The sequence below is a fragment of the Bidens hawaiensis genome, unplaced genomic scaffold (genome assembly GCF_021521415.1).
Source record: "Bidens hawaiensis isolate Kalapana, Puna unplaced genomic scaffold, B.hawaiensis_p1.1 tig00024227_1, whole genome shotgun sequence".
Taxonomy (NCBI): domain Eukaryota; kingdom Viridiplantae; phylum Streptophyta; class Magnoliopsida; order Asterales; family Asteraceae; genus Bidens; species Bidens hawaiensis.
This window is the reverse complement of record NW_027493806.1, coordinates 115,756-127,202: the sequence shown is the minus strand read 5'-3', so window position 1 is coordinate 127,202 and position 11,447 is coordinate 115,756. Positions and strand designations below refer to the sequence as shown.

The 11,447-nt window shown below is 33.5% G+C and overlaps 1 non-coding gene across 1 annotated transcript; it reads left to right on the top strand.

The window, feature by feature from the left end:
• The first annotated feature begins 4,852 nt into the window (after positions 1–4,852).
• On the top strand, positions 4,853–4,926 carry TRNAT-AGU (transfer RNA threonine (anticodon AGU)). Its single transcript has one exon. It is a non-coding gene; the product is annotated as a tRNA-Thr (tRNA).
• The last annotated feature ends 6,521 nt before the right edge of the window (positions 4,927–11,447 follow it).

The following is an 11,447-nucleotide window of genomic DNA, read 5'->3' as shown; positions in this document are numbered from 1 at the left end:
CTACTATCTCGATCAATATTTTCATTTCCCTTTTTGAGAATGTAAAAAGATGGATGACTTTTGGTTCTTGTTCATTATATGCAGCTTTACAATGGATTGGTGATGAATAACCTTCTGGGATTGTTCACATTGCTCGCTATTGTGTATTTGAAGGGATTATCTTGGACCTATTCGAAAGAGGTGGTAACCATCATGCTACCTTGCGCAGTCGTTGGCTTATATGCTTTAAGGCGTAAAACATACCCTCTTTGGGCCTCCATCTTTGCGATTCTTCTATACCCAATCTACGGATACCTTTATTTTGTTTTGGGATCTTAGAAGTATTTGTTGGTAAATGCCAAAGTTAATGCCTGGTTTAATAGTTTTATTTGAAGTAAAATGAATAAAATGTTCACTATATTCATTAGATTTGTATATACAACGCTTATCTCATTGCAAACAAATAAGATAGAATTTCATAGCTTGAGTTGCCGACTTATATGGGGACTGATGAAAATTCTAAAAAATGTTACATATTAAACAAATTGGTAGATTTATTTCATAATCTCACTCAAAACGAAAATACCAAATTAAGGGTATAAATATAAAACGATAAATAAGGAAACGATAATAAAAAATATCTCTTTTTATACATATAGGCCCGAGTAACGATGTTAGAAAACACTGCTAGTAAGGTACGGTCTAATGAGTTGCACCATAAACAACGAACAATGAGAATATATAAATATGTTAAAAATTCAAACAAGAAAATGGAAAATGGTGTTTGCTATTTATATAAATAATCGAATATATATAGGCTGTTAGTTATTATTAGTTATGAAATTTGATGATCAAATCAAGACAAGAACTCAATTTTTTTTCTCCAAATAACGTTTATGGGTTCTATTTAGTCTTCAAATTCTAAAAAATGTTTCTAGAAACTCAATGTATACTGACCTAAAGTATAGAAACAGGCGCAAAACCTTATATGCATATTTTGCAACATCTTATATGTGTTGCCGTATATAAGAGTTCTATAATCCTGACGTAGGCTGTCGCGGTATACTTAAAAACAATTAATTTTAATACTTAAATACCTATAAACTAGTATGGGTAAGTAAGGTCGTCTGCTCAGGGACTCAATGAAAGTGCAAGTTTATTTAATTTATAACTAATTATTTAACCTAAGCGGACAGACGATGTCAAGCAGTTTTTAGATAAATATTAATTAATTAAAACTAAACAATTACTTGAAAAGATTGTAAACAATATTAATTAAAAAGCATTTATTCTAGGTTTGGGTTATGTGTTCCATACGTCAATCACAGATTTTTTAGTCTTTGGTTTTATAATAATTGCTAGTCCTAAGGTTTGATTTATGATGACAAACGATACCCTAACCGAATTGTTGACACAAATGAACCCGTACACCACAATTACCAATTCTATGTCTAGGATAATTAACTCAATGATAAGGTTTGATGATTATAGTTCAAGGACACAAGAGCCTAACCCTAAATGTTGATGAACAACCAAACAAACGTTACACAAATCAATAATCACAAACACAACCTTTAATCAACCAAATAACTAATTAAGCAAGACAAATCATATAAATTCAATCAAGCTATAACCATTAAGCATTAGAATCTGATCAAAACAGTACTTCACACAAAACCTTAGCCTAGAACAAACACACAGGATTAGCCGGACATTGACACAATCGTTAAAGTACTTATCTTGATGAACATAAGATCTTAGGACAAACCGGAAGTTTTGGAATGATGGAAAATCGCCCGAGAACTCCTCTTTTACCTCTGGAAGTCGTTATATCCGAAATAGGGTCGAAAAATCTTTTATATAGTGAAAACCCTAACTTTTGCCGACATTGAGCACCTTCGTGTATCGCGAAGTTGCATGTCCTGCATCTTCGCGATACTTGAAGATGCAACTGACTTCATATTCGAATTCATCTCGTCGAGAAACATGAAATTCATATATTATGGATTCCGTAACTCATTTTCTAGGCCGAGATATGCCCGTTTTACTAAAACACACTTTCCTGGTAACCCATCTTGTTCAGTTTTCACTTCGGCTTCAGGTTTCTTATCCAATCCTCTCCCAAATCCTTCTTAACCCTCAATACGTGTTTCCTCATCCTTCCATCTTCTCGAGGCTTGCTTAATCTTCATCTGGATGGCTCTGAATTAGCTCGTTTAAGCTCCTTAACTTCCAATGTCCTGAAAACACATAACAATACTTGAAGTACCAATGTTCATTCATTTATTAACTTAAATATAACTAATTAATATATAAAACTAACTAACTTTTACCCAGTCATCAACCCTCCCCCCACCCAGCTGCCCAAAATTGTCGTGTGGTGTTGCATTATATCATAAATCACATCAATCGCCCACATTTTCATAGGTACAAGAGGAAGAGAAAAGTTGGCGTACGCGGTGCCTTTATAAGACACATGTTGTGCGCTCATTGTTATGTCTATAAGATAGTTTGTCAAGTTAAATAAGTTAGTTTTAGGCTTGCATTTGTTTTTTTTTTTTTTGAGCCATGTCACAATTTACATGTATTTCACCCAATTAATTGAGCTCACAACTCATTCCTGTCCAATTTTTATTTGTTATCATCACTTTCGTTCTTCCCATAAGGAAAATAGATTCCATAAATTATGTAGCTCATTAACATATGTTAAGCATGTATAAAGAAAAAAATATGCCAAAATCCTAATATTCACGAGTTGGGCTTGGTTTATTGAAGACCAAAAGATTAGTATGGGCTGGTTCTTACTTTTTGTTTTATTTGAGCTCGTTTGATTTTCTCGTAGTTCAAGTTGCATGTCCTAATATATCTCCATTTAATGTTGTGGTAAAGGTTAAGTGCGATAAGTATTTCTGGTCACAAAAAAAATCATTTAAAAGAATTCAAGAAAAATAATTAAAAAAAATCATAACCTCAAAATATAAATAAAAAATAAACTAAAACGCTTCCCCCATTTTTATTGTTTAAAAAAACAAAACACAAAAAAAAACACAAGACAAGACAAAAAGACATAATGTCTATAAGAAAACACAATAATAAATCGGAATAGATCGCAAAATATAACACAATTCTGAACAAAATATAATACAATGTTAAGTAATATAACACAATATTAAGAAAAAAAAAGACATTAATGACCAAAACAAACAAAAAACACAATAACAAATAAAAAGGCACGATGATTTTTTTCCTCAACATTGTGTTTTTTAAAGAGGAAATCGGTATAAACATTTTAGCTTTTTTTTTTTTACTTTTTTCATTTCTTAATATTTTGAGTTATGATTTTTTTTTATTAATCTTTTTATTTTTTAGAGGTTTTTTTGTGGCAACAAAGCTTACTCACCCCCCCCCCCCCCAACCCGGGGGTATAAGTTGACCCTAATTTTATAATGCAAAATTGAAATCGAATCGACCTTTGTCCGTTAAAGATTTTTTTCAGAATATACAAAAAATTAGGAAAACTTATATAAGTTAACCGAGCAAAGGTCGAGCTTGAAAAAACAACAGACAAGCTTAGCTAGAGATTTAGAAAAAGAGCTCGTCGAGCTCGGTTATGTCAATACCCTACTTGCATGTGTTAAGCATGCCACCAGCATTGGTATCAGGCCAGGTATGAGACTGAGATTACCAATCATGAAACACCTTATGTGTGTAAGCTAATGGTGTTATTTTTATAGAATTATGTTACCAGATTGGACTATGATGGAGGGAAAGAAGTGGGAAACAACTCCTTTCGATGTATCAAAGGAGTCGTCGAAGGCCTTAGCGCTACATGTGCTAGTTTCTGGGGTGGATGGAGTGCTATGGGATATGTCAAGGGCTTTGGAAGGTGATTGCCAGCTGAAAATATTCTCTTTTGATAGCAATGAGGGTGGCGATACATTTTGGCATTCGATTGCTCATATCATTGGGTTATGTTACTCAACATTGTGTTATGTTTTGTTCGGCATTGTGTTATATTTTGTGGTCTATTGTGTCTTTTGTTAATTTCATCATTGTGTCTTTTTTCTCAGCATTGTGTCTTTTCGTCTTTTTTTTTAACGGGAGTGACGGTGGAAACATCTTGGTTTTTAAATTTTTTTTTCGTTTTTTATTTATATTTTGAGTTATGATTTTTTTACTACTTTTTTGAAATTTTTTTTAAAAGATTTTTTACGTGATCACAAATTTTTCTCACACTTCTTATTTTTGTCTCCTTTTATTTTAATTTTACCCTAATAAAATATCGTCTATTAGCTGCCATAACAAATTTATATATTGTCGCAAGATAGCAAGCATGTCTTTCTTTCACTAATATTAACGATGATCACATGATCATCATACTTATTTTAATAGTGATTACAAATACCTCCCACCATTATTAAAATAACCATCTAGACAAATTAGTGTTATAAGTATATATACAATGATAACTCGCATTGTCTTGCAATATATCATACCTATTTTTTTTCTTTTTTTTATTAGTTTTCGAGAACTTGAAACTTAAACAAGTGTTAAAACTTAATATCAGTAAATTTAGAGATTTTGATTTGCAAAAGATGATTTTTAGTGTAGGGGTAGTGTGCTATTAAAAGAAGTGGCAAGAAGGACATGTAAATGCATCATCTGGCTTCATTACACCCTGATCAAACCGCATAGTAGTCAGCTTCATTTTTTTCGTCTTACGTCTAAGTAAGTTAGATGATATGGTTTGGATTCATAAATAAAAGTTAAAGCTACTAACTATTAACAAAATATAGATGGTAAAATTCATGTGTAAAAGCAATACCATTCGCTTTTCTTAGAAGAAAAACACTAATCTGAAAAATATTAAATAGCTCTCGTAGTTCAGTTGGTTAGAGCACCTATTTAGTAAGCAGGAGGTCTTGAGTTTGACTCTCAACGAGAGCATGCATTTTTGCTTCAACGTTTACTGGACTGGGCTTGCAGGCTTATTATTTTAAATAATAAAAAGAGATACACCAAAACTTGGGCTTGTATTTTCTGTAATTTAAAAGAAACAAAGATGCTAACGTGGTTTGGTTTTATAACTTAGCGTATTGATTTTATGATTTTCCATCCCCAGCATTATAAACATGGTTTTGGATTTCAAATCAATCAAGTCGTTTAAACAATCTCTAACTGGGCCCCCATGTTGAACCCATTATTGAGTTTTAACGACTGTTACGCATCAAAATATTGATCGATTACAAGAGAAAGAAAAAGACTAAATGAGGAGAAAGTATTCTTAAATTCATCAATAGTTCATTCAGTTCTTCTCTTGGTTTAAGTAAACGATTATTTCAACTTGCATTGCCAGCCCTTATACTATACTACAGTTATCAAAAAATAAAAAAATAATAATAAAACTCTATTTATTTGACATATAATATAGATAAAAATTATATATATATCAAAAAGTAACATTATCTCCCTCTCTCAAATTTACTATTCATCAAATTGTGAGTTCTTAGCCTCACACGTACTCCTTATGGTTAGTGTGACTCATTACTGACTATATTGATTATATTGTAGTGGCCAAGCAAATCACTATATATGTATTAAAATATTAAAACAACTCTAAATGTGTGTAGGTAAATCATCATCATCATCATCATCATCGTACTCAGTATATCCCACCAATAGCAAAGCTATAGTAGGGTCTGAGGAGGGTAAGATGTAGACAGCCTTACCTCTACCCCATAAGGATAGAGAGGCTGCTTCCAGTGAGACCCCCGGCTCGACAGTAGTTTTGCATCAAGCCTTGGATATAAGGCACATAGCACTCAATCATCGGGACACCGGCTGATCGGTGCATGTACCCTTGTCTTTCGGCTATCAACGCCACTACATGATGCCTGATTAACCGTCCGTCACTTTTAACGTTATTTTCACGAGATTAGTAAAATAACGTCAAAATTAGTGCAATTTCACTTTTGCCCACCCGAGGGTTCACACATATATACATCATATGTGCGCACCACAAGCAGGGCTAAAATGTGTGTAGGTAAATGATCTTTGCAAAAGTCTAATGAATAATCTGAAGCAAAAAAAATAAGTATAAAGATAAAAAGTTCTAACATAATTTAATAACTTCTTTTTTATTTGTCTGATAAAATAGTAAATTATAATATATTAAACACGTAGCATTTGGAGTCGTGATGGCTTTGCCAATTTTAGTCTATCATTGTGTATTCGAACTGACCTCCCCGGCAACAGGGTCAAAAACCTTGTTAGTTATAAAAACGAAAGAAGGACAAAATGTATCTCTTTTCATGTCCATTGACCCAAACGACCAACCCAAACCCATTTGGACCAACGGCCCAACCAATGCATTTAGCATTTCTACCACCTGATTTCTGCTTTCTTTCTTTTTTTTTTTTTTGTTTCCGAACTGTTAACTTTTACACCCTGATCTCTGCTAGTGGCTTTGTTGATTGTTTACCTTTTATTTCAACGTAAAAGATTATATATATATTATAACCAATAGTTGTTGCAAAAAGAAATCGAAACTTATGGTAGGTAACATTCAAGTAAATTAGCCACAAATTTGCTTTGACTGCTATGATAGCAATGCGGTGGAACTACTTTGATTATATGATTATTAAAAGGTTAAAATGGTTTTCTACATATAGCAATCTAAAAATTATTTGAAAAAGAAAAAACCTGATGATGATGATGATGATGATGATGATGATGATGATGATGATGATGATGATGATGACTACTCATAGGGTTTATGTGTCCACTACTACCTAATCAGATCAAATCAAACATCGCAGCACATGATTATTTCATTTATACAACTTTAAATTATTATTTTTTTTAATTACTATAATATAAATCATAAGTTTGGTGCTGCTTGGTTTTTTATTAGGCCAAGTGGCAGAATACTACTAGATCACATCTAGCGTGTTTTTTTTAATGTGTTTTTGATACTGTACCAAGCGTAACCAAAATTGATTGTATTCACATCGGCTCATCATCACAACGCCAGAGAGCAACAATGCTTGCGTAGACTGACCTCAGCAACGTCTGGGACCGACAATGCTCGGTTTTTACTAATGACTAGGTTTTACCGACCTTTTGGGGTGTAACCGACACTGAACGAATTTGCAGTGACTCATTGCCGCAAACCCGAGACTGACAACGCTCGAGCTTTGCCAACGACATGATTTTACTGACTGACCGTCGCCACACCCGGGACCGACAACACTCGGGTTTTACCAACGGCCTGATTTGCCAACCAAATAAACGTCATTTTAAATATTTTATTTTATTATATGTTAGTCTTTTATATGTTAATTCAACGAATTTATCGATGGGTTCAGTTATGTTACAGTTACGACTTACGAATGTAACCGATATCAACCGAATACCGGTAGATTGGACGCTGCAACACTCGGGTTTTACCAATGCCCATATTTATAGACCTAATAAACAATGTTTTAAATATGTTAATTTTTTTTGTATACGTTATACAAGTGCCACTACTTTTCTGGGTTTTTTTTATTTTAAATATGTTAATTTGACGAATTTATTTTTTAGATTTAGTTCCGGGTACCAACAAATATATTCAAAACCAATCGAATTCGCGTTAACTCACCGCTACAACGCCCCAATTTACTGACCAAATTCTCCACGCAACACGTGCTGAAAAATCAGTGTCGTTACCGTTACGACCCTTTTAATATGTTAATTTTTTAATTATAATTCTTGCGTTGACATATTACTTTTTTGTAATTTAGTGGTCCTACCGAAACAGAATTTGTAATTTGCTATCCTCTTACCTAACATGCAAAGATTTGCCTCTGTGGAAAGGATGATTCGTTAAAATGATAATTTATACAACAGAATTACAAGCTATCAATTCTTCTTCTAGATTGGATTCGTGGTAATACCACAAGACTTCTTCGTCAAATTACGACTCCGAATAGTGAATATTCGGAGAACTTAACCTATACCAACCGAACCTACATTTGTGAACTGCAGCAACGTGATGGGTACATAAGCAGATTCGATTTGCCGGCCGCAACGCGTCGGGTAAAACGCTAGTTACTTACAAATGACCAATTGGCAAGCGATTCTAAACGTGATGACACTCCCTAACTATCATTTTCTAAACGGCGACAGTCTACGGTATGACCGGGAGGTAAGCCGACCTCACCCGAAAGCATAACTCCTTGTTCTCGGGTCCTCCACTTGACACCAGTTGCACTGCCGCAAGAGTCGAAACCCTCTGGCATAACACAAGCACAGACAGGAGAAAACCCATATTTTTCTCAGTTCGAACTAACGACCTCCCGAAGTAAGTCTAGTATTTATCTTCATTGTCATAACTAACTGGGCTAGCCCAAGGTTTACTTAAAAATAAAAAAATGTAAAATAAACTTGCTTTAATAATAACTTCGAGATAGATCTAACACATGAATTATTGCAGAAACTAAGAAACAAATATTACATTGCGATTTACATGGTACTTTACGGTTGTAGGAAAATAAAATTGATAACCGCATTAAACTATCAGTTTTCTTTTTTATGTCATATATGAGAGATGGCTCAACGAATCTATTTTATTATTATAACCGGGTAGATTTATGTCAAGTTTCATCTCTAACTGAAACCTCGCTTACTGTTCAAAACTTCAAATGAGTTAAAATAACATTTATAAAAAAAGTGCTTAAAAGGAAACATGTCAAACGAGTCTTGTACGTTGTAACTCAACCAGCCCACCTTTCGGCCACCGTGAATTCTAAAACTCTGTTCTTTTTATTGACGTTGTACAAGTCGTAAGGCAGAGGTGAAAAATAGGTGGATCAAGTAATTGGTTCACGTCAAAATAGTTGGGCTGGCCCATAAACATACTTTTGGCAAATTTTTTTACTTTCATAGATAAATAATGCTAAACTGCTAATTATGATGATAAAAGTTAAAAACAATAATATGTGAAGAATTATCTTATTCTTTTTCTACATGTGAACATAATTGAGATGACTATCAACCAGAATCATCAGAGATAAAAATAACCTAAACCGACTCATTTACAAATAAATAATATTATAATTGAAAAATATAAATACGTATGTTTGCATCGTCTACCACCTCAATATATAATAACTATGTGTATATTAGACTGTTAAACTAAAGAAGGGAACTAACATGTCGGCCTTATGAAACACATAACTGTAATAAATTAATTAAAAGAATTGGGACCCGGAATAATATTCCACTCACTTTGGATGGTGGAATGCAACTCCATTTTTTGTACCTTAAGAATATCACATCCTTTGCTCAAGTTCCGTATCCCCATGTCACGTGATACATAAGGCTGAGGGGTGTGGGGGGCGTGAGAGGGGGCGCGAGTGGGGGCTCCAGCCAATAATATTGTGACGTGTGGCAGAGAGAGAAACTTGATAAGATGGGTGTTGGTTGTGGTGCTCGCGCCCCGGGCCATGGTGTGGAGGGGCGCGAGAGGGGGCGCGAGCGGTTTTTTTTTTTATTTTTTTATAAATGTATTAAAAAAACGAATTATTATAAAAACTCATAAATTATTTAAAAAAACACAATAAACTCCACCCATCTTCCTTTGCCTTCTCACATTTCTCAAAAGCTTCCCAATCACAATTTCTCTTCTCTTCTCTTCTCTTCTTCCACCATACATATTAAATCATCAATGTGTCTTCTTTCTTCTCAAATCAATTCAACCCAATGGCTCTCACATCTAAACTCCACCCATCTCCATATCCAGTTACCCATTTCAAAACCCCCAAATTCCATCAATTTCACATCATCTTCACACTCTCCCTTCACCGAGAAACACTCAATCGAACGCTACCAACGCGACAACTGGGTCTTCAAAAACGAATCCGGTCAAAACCCATTACCCAATGAATCCAATTTCTCAACCCGAGATTACGAAATTGCCCTTCAGCTGCCGGAGCTGAAGAATCTGTTGCGGGTGTTGAGGGAGAAGAGGGAGAGAGAAAGTGGGTATGAGAATTCGGCTGCCGGAATTTTTTTTTTTAATAAACAAAGAGCCCAACGGCTCTATTTACGCATTCCCATGCCGTTCACGAGCGCTACCCCTCTTGCGCCTGCCTCTTTTTCCGCGCTCGCGCTCCTCTCGCGCCCCTCTCGCGCCTCGGTGGTGTGGTGCTCGCGCCCCTGGGCGCGAGCGGCTGGCCTCACGCGCCCTTTCTCGCGCTCCACACCCCTCAGCCTAACACTTAAATGAAAACAATGGATTACCCACTTCTTTTACTAGGGGTAAAATAGTCTATTACACTCAATTAAATTCAAGAAATTATAAGTTTTTTTTTAATTCGTTATTTATTAGATAACTAGCTTCAGAACTCATGTAATGCACGTGATGCTTAAAAATTTTATAAAATTAAATGATTTTATAGGTTCAAATTATATTTTCTAATCAAGTATTCATACGAATGTGTGGTGTTTTCTCATGCAATTTCATCACAATCACGAAAAAGATGCATTAGTGATTTTATAAGTAGTATGTATTTTTTTAATGGAATAATAAATTCTAACAAAATATGATAAGATATTTCATTATAAATGACATAAAAAATTCATATATAAATTTAGCATGAATAAAACACGCTATTTTATTACAGTTTTGAAAGAGACTGATGAAAATTCCATGGATCCATGGAGATTGAATGAATATATGAGATAAAATTATTAGTCATTCATTATTTATTTTTTGTCTTTATTGTGAGCATTCTTAATTTATTCTCTATCTCTATCTCTATAATTACATTAAAAACATCATTTTTTTCTCTCTCATTTTCAATTAAATAATACTTTTTTTTATATTTTTATCATTACTTTTTCTCTCTCATTCACTCACAACTACTTTTAAAAACATTATAAAATTATAGAGATGAACAATGTGTTTCTTCAAATTTAACCATGACAGTAACATTTTCTCTCTCCTCCTCTCACAACCACGTTTAACCATCTCTAAAAAATGGAGAACCCCCTCACATAATTTGGAGAATCCATTCGGAATGCTCTTACACCTATAAACATCGTTTATTAAATTTTAGCACAATCATCTCCTACATGAAAAAATGTATATAAATTGATTTAATAAAAAAATAGTAGATCTGATTTCATTAAATATATAAATATTTTGATTATATTGACATAAATACCCATATATATTTTTAATTCATATAATTTAGGTAATTAGTTATTTGATTATATGATGAATTGATTTGTTTTAGCTACACTGACATAAATATGTTTTCATTAAAAATAAAAGATTTGTTTTTTTCAAATGACGTGTGTCCTTAGTTTTTTTCTTTTATTAGAATAAATATATAGATTATGAATTTTAACTAATTTCAATAATTCTCTGGTTAAACACACTACAACTTGGTTAAAGAAATGTTCACATATCATACCACAAA